Source organism: Anabrus simplex, chromosome 3, assembly GCF_040414725.1.
Source record: "Anabrus simplex isolate iqAnaSimp1 chromosome 3, ASM4041472v1, whole genome shotgun sequence".
Taxonomy (NCBI): Eukaryota; Metazoa; Arthropoda; class Insecta; order Orthoptera; family Tettigoniidae; genus Anabrus; species Anabrus simplex.
In genome coordinates this window covers 287,234,515-287,256,371 of record NC_090267.1, presented here as the reverse complement: position 1 = coordinate 287,256,371, position 21,857 = coordinate 287,234,515, and the positions used below count along the sequence as shown (strand labels likewise).

The following is a 21,857-nucleotide window of genomic DNA, read 5'->3' as shown; positions in this document are numbered from 1 at the left end:
TTTTACTCATTTATAAACAGCGGTCATTATAATAATTATAATAATTATAATAATTATAATAACAACAGGGATAACATTTATTTAGCTGTAGTTCTTTATAATTATTACCATGCATTGCTGACGAAGTTTCTTCAGGCACCCTTCTGCTGCTCATGTTAAAATTATCCTGAATATGAATGTTAAAATTTTAATTGACTTTTACGGACCCCCTAAACCTCGTCCATGGACCTCGGGTTAAAAACCTCCTGCTCTAAAGGAATGTTTTAAATGCAGAGATCTGACCATAACTGAACCCTCCAAACTACACTATCAACGACAAGAACATGCAACAGAACTCCCATTTTACGGACAGGCTGCATAAAATGACCATGTGACTAACCAAGAAGAATTGTGTCGAATGAATAACGAAAAGGACCGAATTAATAGATCGAACAAAGAGGGATAGAATGATTAGATCATGAGGAATGAAAGAAAGTATGCCTTGTATGTCATGAAAGCTTGTGAAGGGTAGTCTTCGGGAAGACAAGTGCACGACGCTGACGGATCTCCTGGTTGAGGCTGGTACCAAATGCCTTCAATCGAACTGTACCGAAACGCCACAACGTCTGAAATAGCCATCATGACAGTCAACAACCGGAACAGAGAGGGCACTAGAAGGAGAAGAAGAAGACAGGATAAGAAACCTTTGAAGGTCGACTAGGAAGCGTATGCATTCGCATCCTGTCCTAAAGGTGGTAAAATCAAATCCCAATACAGTCGGCAGGCAAAAACGAGCTTAAATGCGAGACAACCCTGTCAGTAACAAGGACGCTAAACACGCAGCTCTATTACACCCAATGGAAAACGGAGAAACATTTCATGCGTGTACATCATCGAAATAGACACGGATAAAATAATTACGACACAAATGTTATGGCCACAATTTCTCAGTGATTATGTGTGTAAGTAAACATGCCGGTACTCAATCCAACTATTGGTTTGCTTTAAAAAAATCACAAACCTTCAGTATACGGAAAATCACCCAACGGTAGGTGAAACAAAACAGGACAAATGCTAACAAATTCATCTGCTCATTTTTCCTTAAGTTCAACAGTACAGAACACGTCCCTAAAAGAATGTGGAATACCCCGTCCCAGTTCCACGATAACACTTTACAGACATTTCTAAGAATTTCTGTGAGCGACAACGCCACAACTGTAACCACTGATTCAGTCATGCATAGCGTAACAAATAAAGCAGGATATCTCTATTTCAGGTTCTTTATACGAAACGTCCTTTGTGAGCTATCTAAGTACAAAGATTGGAGCTCAATTATTATCAAAACCAAATATCAATAAAAACATCTGATATAGAATTATGGTTGTTAATCAGAGCATATTTTACCGGTAGGGCTGGTAATAAAATAATACCATCGGTACTATTTATCCTAATGGTTTGACGTCGCATTAACTCATAATTTTTCGGCGCCGATGGTACGATAGGTTAGAAAAGAGGTAAGACTGGAAAGGAAGCGGCCACAGCCTTATTTACGGTAAAGCTCTAAAATCTGCCATGTGTGAAAATGGGAAACAACGAAACAGAGGAGGCAATTTATCAACTTCATCTATTTAGAACCTAAAATAGCCACATACTCTCACTTTAAAAAGAATGGAATATTGTTGAGGTATTATGTACAGTACGGGTCTGTACTGTATGTTCCTAGCATTTAATAGACACCCCAATATCAGCACACCATTTGTCTGTGCAAGAGCCATCTTGGCAGGATCAAGGCCCTCTATGGGTTGTTAGGGCAACCGGTTCGGTTTTTAATGTAATTTTATCTGTAAATACTGGGGTGTTTGGGTTTATTGAACTAGTTCTACTTAATAACAGATATCAAGTGAAATAGAAACCACTGTATTTTTACAAAAACAAAGAGAGAATTAATTTCTCATATTCAATCTGGAATATTCCTTCTGCGCACATCCATAAGTATGTAGAATCAGTGTACTGCCGTAATTCAGCTGAAATGTAGGAAGACGGTGCCTGCAGTTTTCTTTTCCGCACTTGCCAACCATAATAAATGTGGAATATATCCTTCCACAGTATCTTCTCGGTCGAACATGCATCTGCTTTTGTTCTTCCAGGTAAATCAGTGTTTTACAATAAGACTTAAACGCTACTTTATATATTGTCTAAGCGACAGACAAGCCTACCCGCAAACTTTCTTGCGTGTATTAATTACTCAGATTCTTTTTTGTCTTTTCAACAACGATCGTTTCATTCCATGCTTTAAATACAAGGCATCTCACAAAGCAAATGTGTTCTCGGTGTTGAGGTGTGAAGGGCAGAGCTGATAACTATCGCAAGAGTGAGAGAGAGCACCCATACCATGGTTAAAAGCATTCCATTATGAGTTCCTTAACCAGTGCGTGGGTTTCAGAGCTCTGGTCAGCTCCGACTGTAGTCGCCGTGCAAACTAGTCTCAGTAAGGTAATGCAACCGTACATCATAAAACTTGCTATTATCCAGCGTAATAAACTGCAAACGCGTCCCGAGGAAAGAAATTTGACCGCTCAGTTCTCGTGTGTTACTAGTCAATGTATACATTCTCAGAATTCGTTTCTCACATGACTAATACGCTGAAAAAGAACCTCTACAGTCAGATGCCTCGAGACAGAAAAGTCAAAGCTGAGGGGATTACAGCTATTCTATGAAGAAAGTAGGCAAATGTTCACCTTTACGAACTGTACTCTTCGATCATCAGCCACATGATCTCCCATTCTGCAGTACAACGAATCTAAAACACAGGAGCGCAAATTTTCATTTTGAAAATCTCACATACACTGATGAAATTCTGCTTTGCTCATCCCATGAGATGCTTACACTTCGCAAAATGTGCGTCGCAACCACGGAGGCCCAAGATTGAGTCCGGCATTGCTTCCACATACAGGGTGGCCCACTTAAACGTTTCACCGCAGTTATATCTGGAACAACAAGATATACTGAAAAATGACTTTCACGGGCATGAAGGCAGGGAAGGGGCTAATTAAAGTAAATACTATGAGCCAGTCTAAAACGTAGGAAAATAGTATTTTCAACATCAACTTAAGTTTTTTTAAATGGACACCCTGTATTATTTCGTAAGCAATCGTTAATATGAAAAATCGCATAAGTAATGGCGTTTGTTTCATCGCAATAGGTCAATTACATCCCGAGATATTGCAACGTGAAGTTGACGCTTGATATAAACGAAACGCGCAGCAGTTGCACAGTTGTCAACTTCATCCTCATCTGCACCCTCACAGGGTGAATACACGGACACAAGTCTAGTCCTAATTCCTCCAACTGACAAATCTACCCACATCATTCGCTCATTTACGTGCCTAACAGAAACTATGTTGCATGCAGTGGTATTCCTGATAAAGAGCCTTACCCCAAACTCTGCCCTTCCCTTTCTAACACCCCCCAAGTACACTTCATAATCTCCTATCTCTTCCTCGTTATCTCCCCTTACCCGAATATCACTTACTCCTAGCACATCCAGATGCATCCTCTTTGCTGACTCAGCCAGTTCTGCTTTCTTTCTTCCATAAGCCCCATTAATATTGATAGCTCCCCATCGAATTCCATTTTGTTCGCCAAGGAGTACCTCACCTCTGTCAAACGGGAGTGGGACTCCGTTACTCCCATAGGTCCGAGGCTTGCTTAAAATGTTCTGAGCTCGGTAAATTCATGAAGCAGGATGCTACCCTACTTGCACATAGTCCAAGTGAGGATCTCTCCGCTAACGGGTTATGGACCACCGGTGGATTGTATAGTCCTAGCCGCGAGCACGAAATGTCCTAAAAAATCAAGTGGTACGGAATGTCCGTGGTACGAAATGTCCGGACACCATTCCTGTCGAATAGCACCAAGGGGTCTGGGGAAGGCTTTGCGTTCCCATCTGACGGACGAATCACTATCAGTAGCCCCATATGCCCTCACTCCATATAGACACTGCGGAGATGTTTGCAACTGAATGCAGGCTGATTCGATTTATAATGCAATCAAACATTATATGACTATTTACACATTGAATTTGCCGACAGTGAGCTGAACAATTACCATGGCTAGTGAAAAACACATTCTGTATAGCAATACCTGATTTCGAATCCAGCTTGTGTCCTCGGTCTGGAAAAAATTATCAGAAATCTTTGTTTCACGGTCAACAAACCCTCCGAATAAAGAACACAAACCTGGGTGGTCTCAGCAGAGGAAACGTCACTAATATGGCAAGGAACTTCATGATGCACCTTACTCACAAGAGTACACTCAATCAGTAGCTGCTATTAAGCTGAAGAAAGAATCCTGCTAAGATATCACGGTAATAACAGCGGAAACACATCGTGCGTCCTTCATCATCAGAGGTCAAGATGTTAACCTCTAACCATAGATTTCAGCACGCTCTGGTATTCGCTCTCAAGGTTTACAGCAATAGGCTATATGGAAATAAAATGAATTTCCCTAACTTTGAAAAGAACTGACGTTTCCTGCCCTCCCAACCTCCTTAAAACCACAACAATAAAAAGCTTATTGTAATAATAATAATAATAATAATAATAATAATAATAATAATAATAATAATAATAATAATAATAATAATAGCAGCGACCATCGGGCCCTTAACTGAGCAGTGCTTCATGTAGTTTCAGTTAGGCTCCTCACTATCATCTTCCCTATCCATCTCCCTTCTCTTGTTCTCGTTCTCTTCCGACGTGGATGATAGGGAAGTTATCGATGCAGCACGACGTTGGCTACGACATGGACCGGTCGAGTATACAGGCCCTCACATTACGGTGGCAAAAATGAAATAGCGTATGGCTTTTAGTGCCGGGAGTGTCAGAGGACAAGTTCGGCTCGCTAGGTGCAGGTCTTTTGATTTGACGCAGGTAGACGACCGGCGCGTCGTGATGGGGATGAAATGATGATGAAGACGACACATACACCCAGCCCCCGTGCCAGCGAAATTGACCAATGATGGTTAAAATTCCCGACCCCGCCGGGAATCGAACCCGGGACCCCTGTGACCAAAGGCCAACCGGGGTGAAGCTCTTTTCAGGAGACGCGGCGGCGGCCGTGGCCGCACGAACCGCGACGCTCCCACCCTCCGAACGCAATGTCGCGTTCAGTTTTAGCAACCGACCCTCAGCCAGGCGTGGTCCGGGAACGGAATCCATGGACCGCAATGTGCGTTCGAAATGTCGATGTTCATGTATCCTGCAGTTCACATGTCGACGCGCAATTTGCTGCGTTCTTCATCGACCCACGAGCCGAGTGATCCACCGTTCAGGGTTGTTTTTTTCATTTTTCGATCGTTCTCTCCACGGTGAGTGGAGGAGAAGCAATCATTTTCATGGGTTTCTCGTCACAGAGCTAAGTAAGTGTTTCGAGCATGGGCGTGGCGTTCATTTAAAACCTTCCCGCCGGGCCGAAGCCGCGACGGGTACCCTCCACTGAGCGAGGAGGTAGGTACCCAATGCCGAACGTCTGCGTGGTGGGAGACGCGGACCGCGACACTCCCCCTGTCGGCGACGGCCGGGGCCGCCGCTTACACAGTACGAACAGGACTCGCCTGAGCTCGCAACAGCGGGCTCGGCAGGAGTCTCGCTCCTCGAGGGAGCCTCGCCGGAGGAGAGGACCGCGCGGGGCCGTCCGACTCCTCCTTCTCGAAATGTTTTTTGTTAAAAACAATTTCGGTAATGATCCTTCCGCAGGTTCACCTACGGAAACCTTGTTACGACTTTTACTTCCTCTAAATAATCAAGTTTGGTCATCTTTCCAGACACATCGGAAACTGCGCGAAGCAGATCCCGCGCACCGGTCCGAAGACCTCACTAAATCATTCAATCGGTAGTAGCGACGGGCTAACCATTTAGCCATGGAGCCGGACGTTACGGTGGCGTAAGGCCGTAGCATTGAACGGAGAGCATGTTGAAAAATAGGGTATTGTAGCAAAAGAACTGGGGAATAACATTGTATTTGAATCCTCAATAAAACCAAGCTGCTTCTAGAAAAAAATGTTGCATTACATACTGAACTCCCTGTCTGTAACCATATAACGAGAGCTCCAGATTTTATTTAGAGAGAATCTAGAGCTGGAATTGTATTAATTTTGACTATTAGCGAATAACTACAACGTTACATAAGTGCTGATAATAAAAGTGTATAAATACGATTTTTTTTAAATATGTTTTACGTCGCATCGCACAGATACGTCTTATGGCGATGATGGGATAGGAAAGGCCTAGGAGTGGGAAGAAAGCGGCCGTGGCCTTAATTAAGGCACAGCCCCAGCATTTAACTGGTGTGAAATTGGGAAATTACGGAAAACCATCTTCAGGGCTGTCGACACTGGAGTTCGAACTCACTACCTCCCGGATGCAAGCTCAAAGCTGCGCGACCCTAACCGCACGGCCAACCCGTCTGGTAAATACGAAATAAATATAACCTATGCAGAGAGGTAAACAATCAGCACGCAAATATGATGATTTATTTTTTTCAGTTAAACTCTTTGGGCTGCAGTCTGTCAGTAGGAAGGATGTCGGCTTCATCAGAATAACACAGTTACGTCATGTTGTTCGTGCGGTCTGTGGTCAAATGCATTATTCAAGGTTTTAGTGCACCATTCTGATTAATTTATCAAATGCAACTACAGTAGGTACATGCCACGAGAAGTCGCCCTATCAAGACAACGTCGCTTGTGCTATCAGAGGGCGAGAAGTGGTCCCTAACGTCAGCTACTGTTAATGTCCACGAAAGCAATACATTGTGGTGATACGACAGCTGTTGATCGGTTGAAGTTCCTGACATCCTTATACCGGATTGGTCACGGGAATAATGAGCTAAATTTAAATAGACCTGAAGAGAAGGTCTACTTTATTTTCCAGCTTATCATGACCTTTTACTTCCTTTCAACAATAGTTTTTCTTCGAAAAGTCAAGCTTCTTGCTCTTTCCTCTCTGTTTGTGACATCGCAGGAAAACAACTGGACAGAATTTTGTCGAAACTCGGTATGTAGTTCAGGAATAGCGGGGGTGTTCCTCAACCCGGACAGACACTCATCGAAGCCATCGAAGAAGGCTTGGGATGAATATGCTATGTTTAACGATCAGAAATCCCTACACTGCGGAGGAAAGTTAAATTTTTCTTTGTCCGCTAAGGTACTATTTCGACACAGTGCCTAGCAGTAAGTTGAACACGGTGCTTTTCGTTCTGCAGCGTCGTTTCACTGTATCTTCCTGTCCACATTACTGCTATGAGACCTTGTTTATTATTCCGAGTTGAAATGAACATGCCGTGAGATGTCACCCTATAAAGACAACGTCGCTTGTGCTATCGGAAGGCGAGAAGTGGTCCCCTACGTCAGCTGCTCTTAATGTCCTCATCCGGGATATGGCTGGTGTGGTGCGGGGGGGGGGGACACGACTCACCAAGTGCCCAGACTCGCGCCTCTAATACAAGGCAAGGAAGGAGTCGCACACCGCCTTGGTCGTTACAAAATAAAAAAGATAAAATAAAACAGAATACGCGGGGAAGACATTTTGTGAGAGTTCTCACCCTAAAAAATGTTGATTTTGATAAAATACTGGATATGCAAAATTCCTGTTAGTGTTGGTGATTGAAGAGGCAAAACAACATCACTATTTTAACAGTAAAACACTATACAACTAACACAGTATTATACTATCGGCACCTCCACTACATACTGGCGAAGAAGATGCGGGTCTGGATAGCTTCGTGAACGTAAACCAATTAACTACGCCTCTGAAACAACTTCTATCACAATCACGGGCTTTATTCTTATAAGGCCTATGACTATTTCAACAACACAGCCAAGACTTTTGCAAACAAACTCGTAAATAGCAGACTATCAACACTCCCTTACTTTCTCTCCAAAGGAGAAAAACACATACTCAGCACCACCATTCTTTCCTTTAACAAATTAATAAAAAAAGAAAATCAAGTTGTTATCGCCTCTCACACCATGCACATTAAATAAGCTTCATAAATATACAAACGAATTCTGTAATACATTGCCCTTTTCAATTTATAGTAACACTTCACTAACCTTGGTTTTAGTATCATTCCCTCCGAAAACCGTAAAAGTAGTTAGTGGGACGTACGCACATAGCATTATTAAAGTATAATCGCACCCGGACCGCTCAACGGAACGCTACACCTATTAACCCTGGCCACGTTTCCTGACACAAATGCTGAGCAGAACCAGCGTCTTTGTACACCTCGTCTCCCGTCTTAACACTGAAATAAACTTGTCCAATACACACTTTGGCAAACCAGATCGTAGAACTTGCGTAGTTCGATTGTGTTAGGAGAGTGACAAGCGGCGTTTAGGGCAATATGCAGCGAATGTTATAATTTTAAAAAATCAATGGCACTACTGCCCTGATAGGCCTTGGCCTACCAAGACACTCCTGCTCAGCCCAAAGATCTGTAGATTATGAGATGCCACGTGGTCAACCCAACGAAACCCCTCGGTCGCATTCTTCGCTTTCTAGCAGGGGTTACTATCTCACTGTCAATTGTCGAACCGCCCTTCACTTCCAGGTGGCAAGCTAGCTCCACATAGACCGCGGGACCAGCATTATCATTTAAACTCGTTCTAAAAGCAAATAGACAAGAAATATAACGTGCTCTTTCCTCTAGGTGGCGCTTGTACTCAGGAACTTCAAAATTTGCAGCCGATTTCTTTAGGCCATGAAGTGTAAAACTGGGCATGACTTGATATCCTAATACTCACTTCAGCTGGGACACAATTTTAAATGTGTCCTTATAAACGCTCCCCTGCCGTCTCCCACTATACCAGAATGGCTGAAAACCACACCATAAAAATGAGGCTGTAAGAGCTTAATGGACAGAGGAAGCCACCCACACAATGACTATTAGTGGCACGAGGAGTTGTGGATGATGTAACTGTGCCCTTGCCTCTACAACCGGGCATGGTGTGTGCTCACTTAATGTTTTCGTTATGCATCGATAACACTGTAATAAAGCCAATGGGTCAACAAGCATGATAGCGGAAGCCCATTTTTATAGCCTTCAAAATGTGTCATTGTATATTGTTATGCAACAATAACAATTAGCGAACTGAACTTTAATGCATACCATGAGTTTCTGAGGTAAGCCCACTTAAGAACAACTGAACAACAGCAAAAAAAGTGCAAAATGCAGACGTTACATCTTCTGGAAGTAAAGTTTTAACTGAATGGATAAAGATACTTTCTTACACTGAACATAACAAACGTGTTAGATAATCCACTTCGTAGGAAACCACTTCACCTTGTAGTAAGTCAGAGAAATGTCCCGAACTTTTCACTTCGAGAGGAGGGATGACTTTATTTTACGGCATGTTATCATCGTGCCGAAGTCCAATTTAAACAAAGTACCGCAGATACTCCTGTACACTGGAGATGACATTGGATTATTCTAGTTACGTAACACAATTGCCGCAATTTGAAGGCTATAAAAACGGACTTCAGTCACAGTGGCAAACGTGATATTTAAAGCACTATAGTTCATTCCACGTTGAGAAAACAGTATTGCTCTTATGGACCTCCAAGGAGTGAACACACCCCCTGTGAGACACCCATAATTCCTGCTGATTAAGGTATATTATACTGTACTTCGTAATGTATTATGAAAGCTAGGTAAAAAAGGATTAGGCACTTTTTCCCGTGAGTTATTAAAATAACTACGTAACATTTTCTTTTTCATAAATACATTTGTAGGGAGGAAGCACAATGGCGGTAACAGTCATCGCTTCGTTGCCTTCCTTCATTTTAGTTCTTCTGTGTTGTGGTACAAGCCTCATGTAGTCCCTCTCGCTGTGAACTGAACCGCCGGCAGCTCACTTCTGTAGCGAAGTCATCTACCGTATTTATTTGTTGCGCTGGTTTTCTAGCCTGTATTGCCCGGAGAAATTTACTAAATGCAATAATGCATCCCTCACCCCCCGAGCCCATAAATATTATTTGCCTATTTACTCCCCCAATTTGCCTTACACTTCAATGTTGATGTCTTTTATGTGCCGTAGTTTACGTCTGATTTTATATAAACCAAAAATAGCCCCTGTAAATCTCCGTCCCCTTTAGTTTATAAAAATAATTTGTAACTTAGTTTCTTCCGCTTTTTGTCTTAACTTCAATAATGAATTTCACAAATGTATGTGCCGCCGCGCCGTTATCCCGTGAAGGTCTTGAGCAGAGCCGTTCGATATGGCAACCCTATTGTCATATGAGCAATACTGTTTTCCTAATATGGAATGAGCTATAGTTGATAGTGGTACGTCAACCAGGAAAATTAAGTGACTTTTTTTTCCTATTTTACATTTAACAAGAATTGTGGTGTGAATAAAATAAGCACATATCTCGTTCTGTGTTCACTTTTGCTATTCGTTTAATATCACCCCCATATTTAGCTTTCGGCCATGGCGAGGATTCGAATCTCAAAACCACCATCTCCCGACTGAAAATGTCTCGTCCTGTATAGTCACTTACTCGGAGGGTTTTTATTTTATTTTGGTTACATATTCCGATATATATATATATGGGTTTCAGGTAAAATAATTCTCATCTAAACGATTCTTGATGTTTGCATTAGATCAAGACTAAAAGTATTGATAATGCAAATAGCCTTTTACCCAGTTGGCCCGAGTCCGATTTCGAGCTTTGCGACCAATTTAAGCCTGCCTTAAGGGGCAGAAACATTCGATTCTCAGTAACACTTAGTAGAAGCAGCTTCAGAAGTTTCGGACTTCAAATTCTGGATAAAGTCATTCGAAGAAAACAAACGCTAATTCAATATATACTGAACCACTCATCAAGAATCAAGGAGAAATTTCCACTCAAACCACCCCTATTAATAAAAATTATGTTTTGTCTGTGTATTAGGAAAACGATAATTTCGTTTGACTAAAAAACCTTATCATGCCTTAGAGACCACAGATTCAAATTCTGTTGTCTGATTGTTCGAGTACCACGTGAAATGGTAGGGCATACTTTCATGAAATTCAGTATATATTTTACAATTAGTCTGTTTTTATTCGATGCAGGGCTACAATATTCAGAGGAGGAAAGGGACTAAGATGTGGGCGGGGGATACGGCGAGCTTCGCTAATATGGAAATACCGCTTGTCGTCATGGGATAGCAGAGGTTGTGGTCGAGATTGCCTGCGTAAGGTGCATAGCCACGTGATCATCTCCAACTTATAATCATGAAGATAATGGATATGACTCGAAACGAGAGGTGACACGTGAAAAACTAGTGCTCGAAGAAGGAGGCGAAAACGGAGCCATAAAGGAGGGAGGGGGTGGAATCTCTAGGCCTCGGATGCTCTAATATCGCCGAGCCAGAAGAAACAAAAAATAACATGATGGTCTCCTATGTCCTAACTGATCATCAGTGCTGACTAACTGTCAGCTGAGTTGTTCACTGTCTCTTCTGCTGCCACTCATCTCCGCTAGATAGGATTACTGTTGCAATTGTACAGAAACTAAACCGACAACGACAGAAATAATCCAGAAATACTCACATATAGAGGCATCACAGCTGCACGGGCTATATCACACACACATTGAGTAAAAATTTGTTACATTCATAGCAAGCTTCCATTTTCCCTCACCGAGCTCGATAGCTGCAGTCGCTTAAGTGCGGCCAGTATCCAGTATTCGGGAGATTGTAGGTTCGAACCCCACTGTCGGCACCCCTGAAAATGGTTTTCCGTGGTTTCCCATTTTCACACCAGGCTGTAGCTTAATTAAGGCCACGGCCGCTTCCTTCCCACTCCTAGCCCTTCCCTGTCGCATCGTCGCCATAAGACCTATCCGCGTCAGTGCGACGTAAAGCAACTAGCATTTTCCCTCATCTACATCAATGTTAGGTTTTCCAGAACTATGGTAAGATCCCTAACTGAGTATACAACAATATCCCAATTTCACAGTGCGAAGATCATCCTGCAGGTTTCGAAGTAATCGTCTACACGCCTACAGAGCCCACATTATTGATGCACGAAAAGGTAATCCGCTCTTGGAATTTTGTAGCTACTGCAATCTAGCTTCATAATTGCATTTAGACATCTTAGCATACTTTTTATTATGTGCCATTAAAGCTCCATACGAGATGAACAAAATGGTTTAGCATCTTTATCTTAGAACATGTTATTACATTAAAAATAAAAGCAAACCTAAATTAATTCTCCGTCCAATCATTATCCATGAAATGATGGCGTAATTTCCGAGAGTTACCAAATTAATGGCAGAAAGTATCTCGCCAAACACCAAGGAAGAAAAGCTCATTACCAACGTGAGTGAGATGAGCAGGAATTATTCCGGATATTCATTATGAAACAAACTGGGAAGATGCCTGAAATAAATTAGCAGCTCGTACTCATCCTTCTAGAGAGATTCGTATGTCGATATTTTCAAGAGCAACCATTTTGGGACGGGAGAGGCTGATTTCTTCAGTAACTGTCATTCTGGTAACACATTACAATCCAATCAAATCCAACCCCACCCTGCCAACATTCTTCTTGCTAGTCGCACTAACACACTAATGGTTTTCGGCGACGTAAGGATAGGAAAGGGCTAGGGTTTGGGAGGTAGCGGCCGTGGCCTTAACTAAGGCATTTGCATTGTATGAAAATGGAACACCACGGAAAACCATCTTCAGAGCTGCCGACGGTGGTTCCTGCCAACAGTTCCATGGTTCACAAGTAGAATGCATACAGATCTCCCACCAGTTATGAGAATGCAGCTGAATCATGAAAACTTGCACGATCCAACTGTTACATACGATAGAGCCATGGAATGAGCGAATCTGAACTCATTCCGTCAGATTATACTTCTCCAATTCTACTACTCAAGCTCGTTTCGACTACAGTAGAACGAACAGAGACAGGCATAAATGAACGAGACTGGACAGATCGAACCCCGACTCACCGCTGTCTATCGAAATGAGGGATACTTGAACAGTCCATCTAAACTCGAAGTTCGACCACGGATTCGTACCAAATCAGTCGGTTGTGTTCCGTGCTTACATTGCGAGTTGTTGACTTGTTTTTCCTTTTTTTTTCTTTTGTTGTTGTTGTTGTGGGGGACGAGTAGATGGAAAGTACCAGGATGAAATTGTGCCCTTTTACTCATCTGTTTCCGAGGGATATCCGATGAGTCGGAAAGTCTCTGTTCCTCTACACTGGCGGGGGATAAAAAGTGTGTGCGTTACGTGTCATATGCAGCGACGGCGCAAAGAAGAAGACTGTACAGTACAATAAAGATGCATGATGCAACAGTGTAGCAATGAGTAATTCATATGATCTTCAGAGTTTCCGAACAGCTGGATCTGCCCCGACTCGTTTCTGCTCATTGTGATCAGACAGCATGGACAGTCTAGTGGATTCATTCGTTCAATAAAGTTGAGCGAGTTTTCGAGTTTTGCTTTTTTCAAACACTCACTGACCAGAGCGCTCGAGCAGAATTTTTTTTTTTTTTTAATGTGGTTTACGTAGCACGAAAGTATAACCCTAGCAACTGTGCAGGCTGTCTTATAACTGGTGGTCATCTGAAATTAGCAGCCGCTGATGGATGGCCAAGACCGAGAGACATATTGATGATCATTTAATTTTCGCAAAGGGAAAAGAGATTTCTTTTTTCAGTTTGACTAGCGTCGTAAATTTCCATCTGCTTGTGTGTCGGCCACGATGACCTGAACTATCTTTCTTTATATGCTCACTTTATCACACACAAACCTTATTCGTGGAAAAACTTCCTCAGCATTTAATGTCAGCAAATTTCATCGATAAAAGATATTAAAAATAACGTAATTTTGCAAGCGGTTTAACGCTGCACAAATTTCGGCGACAGCGATATGCGAAAGGATGAGGACTGGGAAGGAAGTGGCCGCGGCCTTAAATAATGTGCAACCCTGATATTTATCTAGTGTGAAAAAGAGAAACCACCGAATATCGCGTTCAGGACTGTCGGCAGCGGGGTTTGAATCCATCAGTTCCCGAATGGAATCTTACATCTACTCAATCCTTACCGCGAAGTCAACTCGTTCGGTATAAAACACGATTTATTCAACATAAAGTTACAAGAGTGGAACTCAACAATAAATTTTATCACCTTAAGACTGTGAGTGACGATCAATGTTCATTTCTAAACTAAACATTTCGAGTGTACCATCCAAGTAAGTACTCCCATGACATCTGGAACAACGCACGGCACAGATATAAAGGTTAGTCTTTTTCGACACAACATTTCACAAAACGTCAGCAACTCAGTGTAAGAATCAAACTAAACCGGCATTTCAGTCAATACAGGAATATAATCTTACAGGACAGTGGACCAGTCGGTAGGTAGTGGAGTTCCGAGGTGGGTCACGTGACGTTTACTGTCCGCCACCGTCTATTTGCTCTTCTAATGGCCATTAACCTATTCTATGCAATGCTCTCATTTCATGTAACTAGCAAGCTCTTTGTTTCATGATGATATGGCTCATGCCGTGAAATGAACATGCAAAGAAAATCTGCAGTGAGATCACGGGAATAAATATTATGTATTTACTGGAAAATGAAGGTTGCATGGAGAGTAGTTGGTCAAGAATGGACAGTCCGCATAATAATTTGGCTGAAACTAGATAGTTTGACGATGGCAGAAACTCCAACTAGTCCGGACGTCCATAGGCTAATTAGCGGCAAGCCAGGTCAGCATAAAGTAACGCTGACTGATTTGACCAACAAATCACCTTTCGCGTATTATTCCGAATACAGCTTTCACAAACTCTTGTCAGATAAATGTACGGCTCTCTTCTAACATCTTTTGGTTAAGATAATATACCATAAAGCTTCACTATACTCCCGAATTGCATGTCCCAAATAAATAATCGCTCCGTTAACATTTTACAATTGGGAAAATATGCATCGGTTGTATGCAAACCCCAATCCTCCGTCACTCTCATTGTCGTTCTTCTTGGTCATAGAACAACATAATGAGGTTATGTGTAAAAACCAGACACATACACATACCACGTGGGTGAAAACAACTGGATTTCGAATCACGATCGGTAATACGAAGGGACAAATCAGGCTATACTGAACTTCACTAGGCACCCCTGCAAGGCTCTAATGTAACACACATTTCTCAAGCACACCGAGCGAGTGGGCTGTGTGATTAGGGGCGCGCAGCTGTGAGCTTGCACTGGGTTCGAATCCCACTGTCGCCAGCCCTGAAGATCGTCTTCCATGGTTTCCCATTTTCACACCAGGCAAATGCTGGTGCTGTACCTTAATTAAGGCCACGGCCGCTTCCTTCCCACTCCTAGCCCTTTCCTATCCCATCGTCCACCATAAGATCTACCTGTGTCGGTGCGACGCAAAACAAGTTGCAAAACATAATAATAAAAAATTCTTAAACAGTAAAATGTCACTGAATATCCATTTCGAATATCACCACCAGCCTCAGCGGCATAACTGGCAAGTTGTTAGTCTTATGTTCCCAAAATAGCGAGTTCGGTCCCGGGTGAGTGTTTAAAGACAATTCCGTTTAACTGGCTTCTGACTTGATAAGGTAGTCCTGTAGTAGAAATTCTGAGACACCCAGGTGTCCGTTAAGAACCATTGGCATGTAGAACGGACCTTAAACAAAACTATTATTAATACCATCATCACTAAACTCTTACCAATCAAATAAACTGGGCGCTTCATCACAAACCACGATAGCTACAGACGGAGTAGAAGACTATTTTGAGAACTTCATGTGCAGAGGCCGGAACTAATATTTAAGTCGTCTAGGTCAACAGCGATGTCGATAATTATCACAGATATATCATGTCATTGCATTTGGACTAAAAATTCCTTTGCAGAATATTGTAAAGACTGTAGCTGGAGATAACATAATAAATGGTCTTGGAGAAACTGGATTACAGTATTGTCAAGTTGGGCATTGCAGAATCGCAAAGGATAAGAGGACGATTGTGAACACCATATGGCTGGTAAGACCTTAGGATTCTCCAGCTTAAGGCCGACGAGAGACGAAACAATGCTGGAAGGAAATGACGTCACGACTAACAGCACATTACGGCAGGTGCCAGGTTAGAGAGAAGCAGGCAGCAATTTCATTGAGGAACGAAACGAGCAAGCAGGTTGTGGGAGCAGAGCGCTCAGATTCTCACGAGCCTCATCACGTCCGGTGGCTGCTAACAGAGCACCACGCGAGTATGGCTACTAACAGCAGGATTACTACAGTACGAGCAAAATGTGCGACACCTTAAGAGGAAAAAGTCATTTCTGATAAATCGAAATTCTATTATTACACAGTATATCCGACTTCGTATTTACAACACGGGTATTTGCCACACTGAATAGATGTTCGCCCACTCAACCACACTCCCGCCAGACAAAATCACAAAACTGAGTCGCAGGTAAATCGCTGCATGTTCAACAATACAAGCAGCGCATGAACGCATTGTTTTGCCTGTTACAGTATTATAATCTCTTCATAAACTGTCTGTCTTCTCGTGAAGCGGCTAATTTCACCAAACAAGGTTCGAGCAAGCAATGTGAAATGCCAATTTCCTTAAAGTTTGTTGTCTTTAGACTAGTCACGGCTAGTTCGGCAATATGAAACGCCATGAAGATCACTGGACGAGGTGAGTAGGCTACCTCAGCCTTCCGAACTCAAGTTGGGAGGTTCGATCCAATTTCGGTCCAGTAGCAAATGCTCAAATATACCAGCCTAGCGTCGGTGGATTTCCTAGCACATAGTAGAACTCCTGCAGGACAAAATTCCGGCATATCGACATCTCCGACATTTGCCCGGTGTGAAAATGGGAAACCACGGAAAACCATCTTCAGGGCTGCCGACAATGGGGTTCGAACCCACTATCTCCCGAATACTGGATACTGGCCGCACTTAAGCGACTGCAGCTATCGAGCTCGGTAAACAGCATTCTACTAGAGTCTTAAAAATGATTCATTGCAAGAAAATAACAGGAGCCCCCAATGGAAGTAAATAGAACGAAAAAATAAAGTGGAGAAGGGGCCCTCGAAAATGACTAGGATAATCTTGGAATACTGTATTCCCATTTTATTGAGATCGTAATCTGATGAACTGCGTAGTCCAAATTATTTTCTGTACTGTTACCCACTACGAGTATCATTTATCGCACTGAATACATATCGGTGGGAGCCTCCGTGGCTCAGGCAGCAGCACGCCGGCCTCTCACCGCTGGGTACCGTGGTTCAAAACCCGGTCACTCCATGTGAGATTTGTGCTGGGCAAAGCGGAGGCGGGACAGGGTTTTCTCCGAGTACTCCGGTTTTCCCTGTCATCATTCATTCCAGCAACACTCTCCAATATCATTTCATCTGTCATTCATTAATCATTGCCCCAGAGGAGTGTGTCAGGCTTCGGCAGCCGGCACTATTCCTATCCTCGCCGCTAGATGGGGACTTCATTCATTCCATTCCTGACCCGGTCGAATGACTGGAAAAATGCTGTGGATTTTCATTTTCAATAAATATCGGTATTAAAACGAATAAAGACAACTCTCAACACCCTTCCTCCAATTAATGAGCAATAAGGATGGAAAGTAAATGAATTCTTTTGCATACCTGCCAAATTTGCAAAACCAAAATCAGGAGATTTGGACATGAAAATCAGGAAAAATCGGGAGGAATCAGGAGATACAATTGCTCAAAACCGAAATACAGGAGTACTATGGTATATTATAATATTTATTGTCTGAAAAGACGACTGTTACTATACGACGCTACAAGGCTGAAAATTACACATCTCTAGTCCCTCACTGGAAGTATGCGAGTGAGATGTTCGGTCTCTGATAAGTCTTCCGAAAATAGTATGAACTCATGCTCCACATGTGTGAATCAGTCATGCATTTACTGTAGATGCCATTACTTAGCAAGTGCATAGAATATATTGCATCACGCGCCCGCGCGATTATGCGAATCGCAATACTATTTTTTTATAGTAATAAACTTAAATTCGCCAGAATTTCTCCGAATGGCTCCTAAAATCTCCAGAAAAGTCACTAGCCGCTATCTTTGAAACTCTGCCACTAATTTATTAAAAAACTTCAAACCTAGCGACTAGTCTCTAGAATCGACTAGACTGATGTGAACGAACACGAACGTAGCACGTGACAACGAGGGATTGACGATCGAAATACGCGTCGTGATATTCAGGTTTCAATGAACATCGCACATTCGCGCGCATTTCTCGTATTAATAAGCGTCGATATTTAATTTGAAAGCGGCAATGAGCGAAGGACTTCCGGCCACTTGCGTACAATGCTGAAATGGCGGGATTTAAAAAAAATGTTTTTTTAATTCAACAAAAAATAAACAGAAAAATAAAGAAATAACAGAATAATCGGGAGGCGGGAAACAATGTCGAAAATCGGGAGTCTAACGCCTAAATCGGGAAAGTTGGCAGGTATGATTTTGGAAGGAGAATGGTAGTTAATACGAAAGTAAAGCATCAAACCTACATATCTATTAATTAAATATACGCAGCATCCTCTCACACACTATTTTTAATATTTTGCATACATGGTGGCGAATTACAGGTATAAACTATGCCTGAATCAATACACTGACAAGTAAATTAAAAACACTTCGCAGAATTTATGTACTGACTGACCTCTACATCTGCGAAAGGTATTTCACGTACCACCTGGGGACTTGTTAGCCCAATTTGGGTGATTCTTCACCTGCAAAAATAGAGCCCACTGCCATATAGGACCTATTATAAGTCCCAGAGCACTAAACACGAATCAAAGTTCCAAGTACAAACACTACTCTGGACATAGCCGGGCTTAGTGAGCCCAAGTTGGGCGTTCGATCCGGCTCAGTCCAGTGGCATATGAAGGTGTTCAAATACGCCAGCCTCGGGTCCATAAATTTACTAGCACCGAAAAAAACCGACTCTGGCACCCCGGCGTTTCCGAAAATCATAAAAATAGTTGGTGGGACGTGAAAACATTATTATTATTATTATTATTATTATTATCGGCACAGAACTAACTAGACACACTGCATGCACGTAGAAAAAGGCAAGGTGTTCGTCGGAAAATATCGAGAAAGTCGCCCGAAAAAATCAAGAGAAAGAAGTAGAAGAAGAACATCAACAGTTGAGGGCTATCCATAGGGGAATATACAGTATCTGCGAAGTCAATACGGTGCTTGGATAGAAATATAAACAGTGACAGTAAGACGCATTCCAGATAATCAAACGCTGTCTAGGTTACAGTATGTCATTTTATATCAGCACATAAACGCAATTTGTATCCCACTGCACTTCTATGTTTGTTGCATCAACTTAAAAATGAATTTGTAAAGAGAAGCGGGCGTGGTACTTAACTACACAACAGGACCAGTTCGGGCCCCTCTATGCCTTTCAGCTGTCTCCGGTTATCACCTGCCTCCTAGCGGGGACAGACCGACCGTTGGATTCAAACAGACAACAAACAGCTGACAGTTCATTCAAATACATTCCTTTCCGTACTTTTTTTTTTTTAGAACTCTTACCAATCAATCTCCACACTAGGTACCGTATTCACACAATCTGACCCAAAACACACCTACGTATTCAAACCAATACCGTCGCTAAGTGGACATGGACCAACAGCAGTACACTTAATGCTGTTCCTGAAGCATTAGGATAAAAGGTCAGAGGATTTTATATGATCAAACTGACGCAGATTAAAAAAAAAATACTCGTTAGAAACAGCCACCAGAGCTATGGTCATTAAAAAGGAAATAATCATTCCAGAGCATGTGCGAGTGAAATGTTTAGCTAACAATCGTTACCCCTTTCAGCGTTTAGTCTCCAAGCTTACATCAATTACATACCTCTTACCTTTAAGACAGGAGCAACTGAGTCTACCACTGTTGTCTTGTTCTCCCACCATTTCTCTTATTCTTCACGATCAATACCATTATTCTTCTTGGTAACATATCCTCCATTCGCTTCATATAATCCCAATGCCAGCGGTTCAAAACCGTAACTACAACAATCGAGCTTATTCCTGACTTGGATAACCTTCACCACTTCACTGAAAGTGCACTGCCATTGTCGCACCAATATTATCGCTCTTTTCATGTAATTTACTTGTAACAGTAAGATACTGGAAGCTTTCAGCACCGTCAATCACTTTGTAAGGTCAAGTTGACATTACAGGCCAAACTGCTTACGGTACAACATTTACACCCAACTTAATGTCATTTTTTACATATAGGCCTATAATAATTATAAAGTCGTAAATTTCTCCGTTAATCTTCCCTAAGGAAAATAGTACGACACACTAAAGATCAAAAATTATATTTTTAAGTATTTTTGTCACCAATCAATTTAGGAAATATGGAAAGTATTACGGAAGAACTTACAGAATGCTTTGGTTCAAATCACAAGGAACCCCGGAAGAAAGGCGGGACTTCCGAACTCCATTTTTACTTACGTAGATAAATGTAGGGGACAGGTAAACGAACAACGCAGACGAAGAATTACCCCTTGCGTAACATGTCTGTCTTCTTCCAATTAGTCGCACGCTGTTCAGTTGCTATTGAAGGACGAGTCCCTCCGGCATTATTAAGGAATTTGTCCTCTTTAGTATGCGGTCTTCAGTAGTTCAAGAAACAACAGGTACAAATCGCTACAATTTGTTACCACAGCCGTACGGTGTGTTACAGGATCCACAGCAAAATATCGCACATGAAAGGGAGAATGATACAAGAAACTCCCCATCCCTTCGCGTATTAAATTAAATTCTCAAAAATATTTTATGAAGAAGATCGACATTTTCTTCAACCTACTAGAGTGCCGAGAGAATACTGTAGTTCCTGAACCTCTTCGTTCCGCAACACAGTCGTAACATAAGAAAACACAAGTCTAAGCAGCTATCTCAGTGGTCAACTTTCCTACACACAAAGATATCGTAATGATTTCAAGTTAAATCAAACTATTCATTGTCTGCATAATATGAAGATATCTTGTGCGAGTGTGGAGCAGTGCAGGATCCGAACCAGATGTTGATCTGCCCCAGACTAGAACCGTAAGACATGCAGCTTGTCGAAGAAGTGGAGAGGTACAGCGCAGACCACGATTCTCACCAGTGTTTTAATCAGTGAGGAAAAAGTGCGATTTTAAACCAATCCTCGTGAACGCTCGTTCGCAGCGTAGCACTGAGACTCGGGAGTTATTTGTCATATCTCATGCGGTTTGAACCTGGTTAACTAACGTTGACTTGCACTTCTATTCCCGACAATATTCGAGATAGAACACATTTCCTAATTAGAAAGGGAGAGATGATGATTTATGACTACAAATAACCATCAGCTTCTTTTATAGGAAATTTTGTTTTAGTGCCTAGGTTATAATTATGAAACTGTGAATGGGGTCAGTAAAACCATCACAGATATTACAAAGATTTAGTATTGTCTATATGCTAATGGAAATCATTTGCTGCGCTTCAAATCCTGCCCACTCATTTTTTTAGTCCACTCCAATTTGAAAGATACGTGTCACTGTATATCATAGGCAGTCAAAATATTATGGCAAAAACAAGTGTTGAATTATAAATTTCACGCGAATGACTTAAATGGTGAAAATATCTGTCCAATATTATTAACAAATGAAACGAGTTTCAGTTCCATGAAGAAGTGTCAGGGTGTATATAACATGGTCAGAATGGATATGACACACATGGAGTGAGGCTTAAGGGTGCAAACTAGAAACTATGAAGTCAACAGTATTCGAACTTTGAAGAACAGTGATTAGAAAGAAAGAAAAAAAAACATACTAAAGATG

General features: G+C 42.0%; 1 protein-coding gene and 1 non-coding gene across 2 annotated transcripts in view; both read right to left on the bottom strand.

Annotated features, from left to right (window-relative positions):
• N (neurogenic locus Notch protein) overlaps positions 1 to 21,857 on the bottom strand; it is a 518,735-nt gene that overhangs the window by 471,854 nt on the left and 25,024 nt on the right. The window lies entirely within an intron of this gene.
• Positions 5,161 to 5,315, bottom strand: LOC137499057 (5.8S ribosomal RNA). The gene has a single exon (XR_011017998.1). It is a non-coding gene; the product is annotated as a 5.8S ribosomal RNA (ribosomal RNA).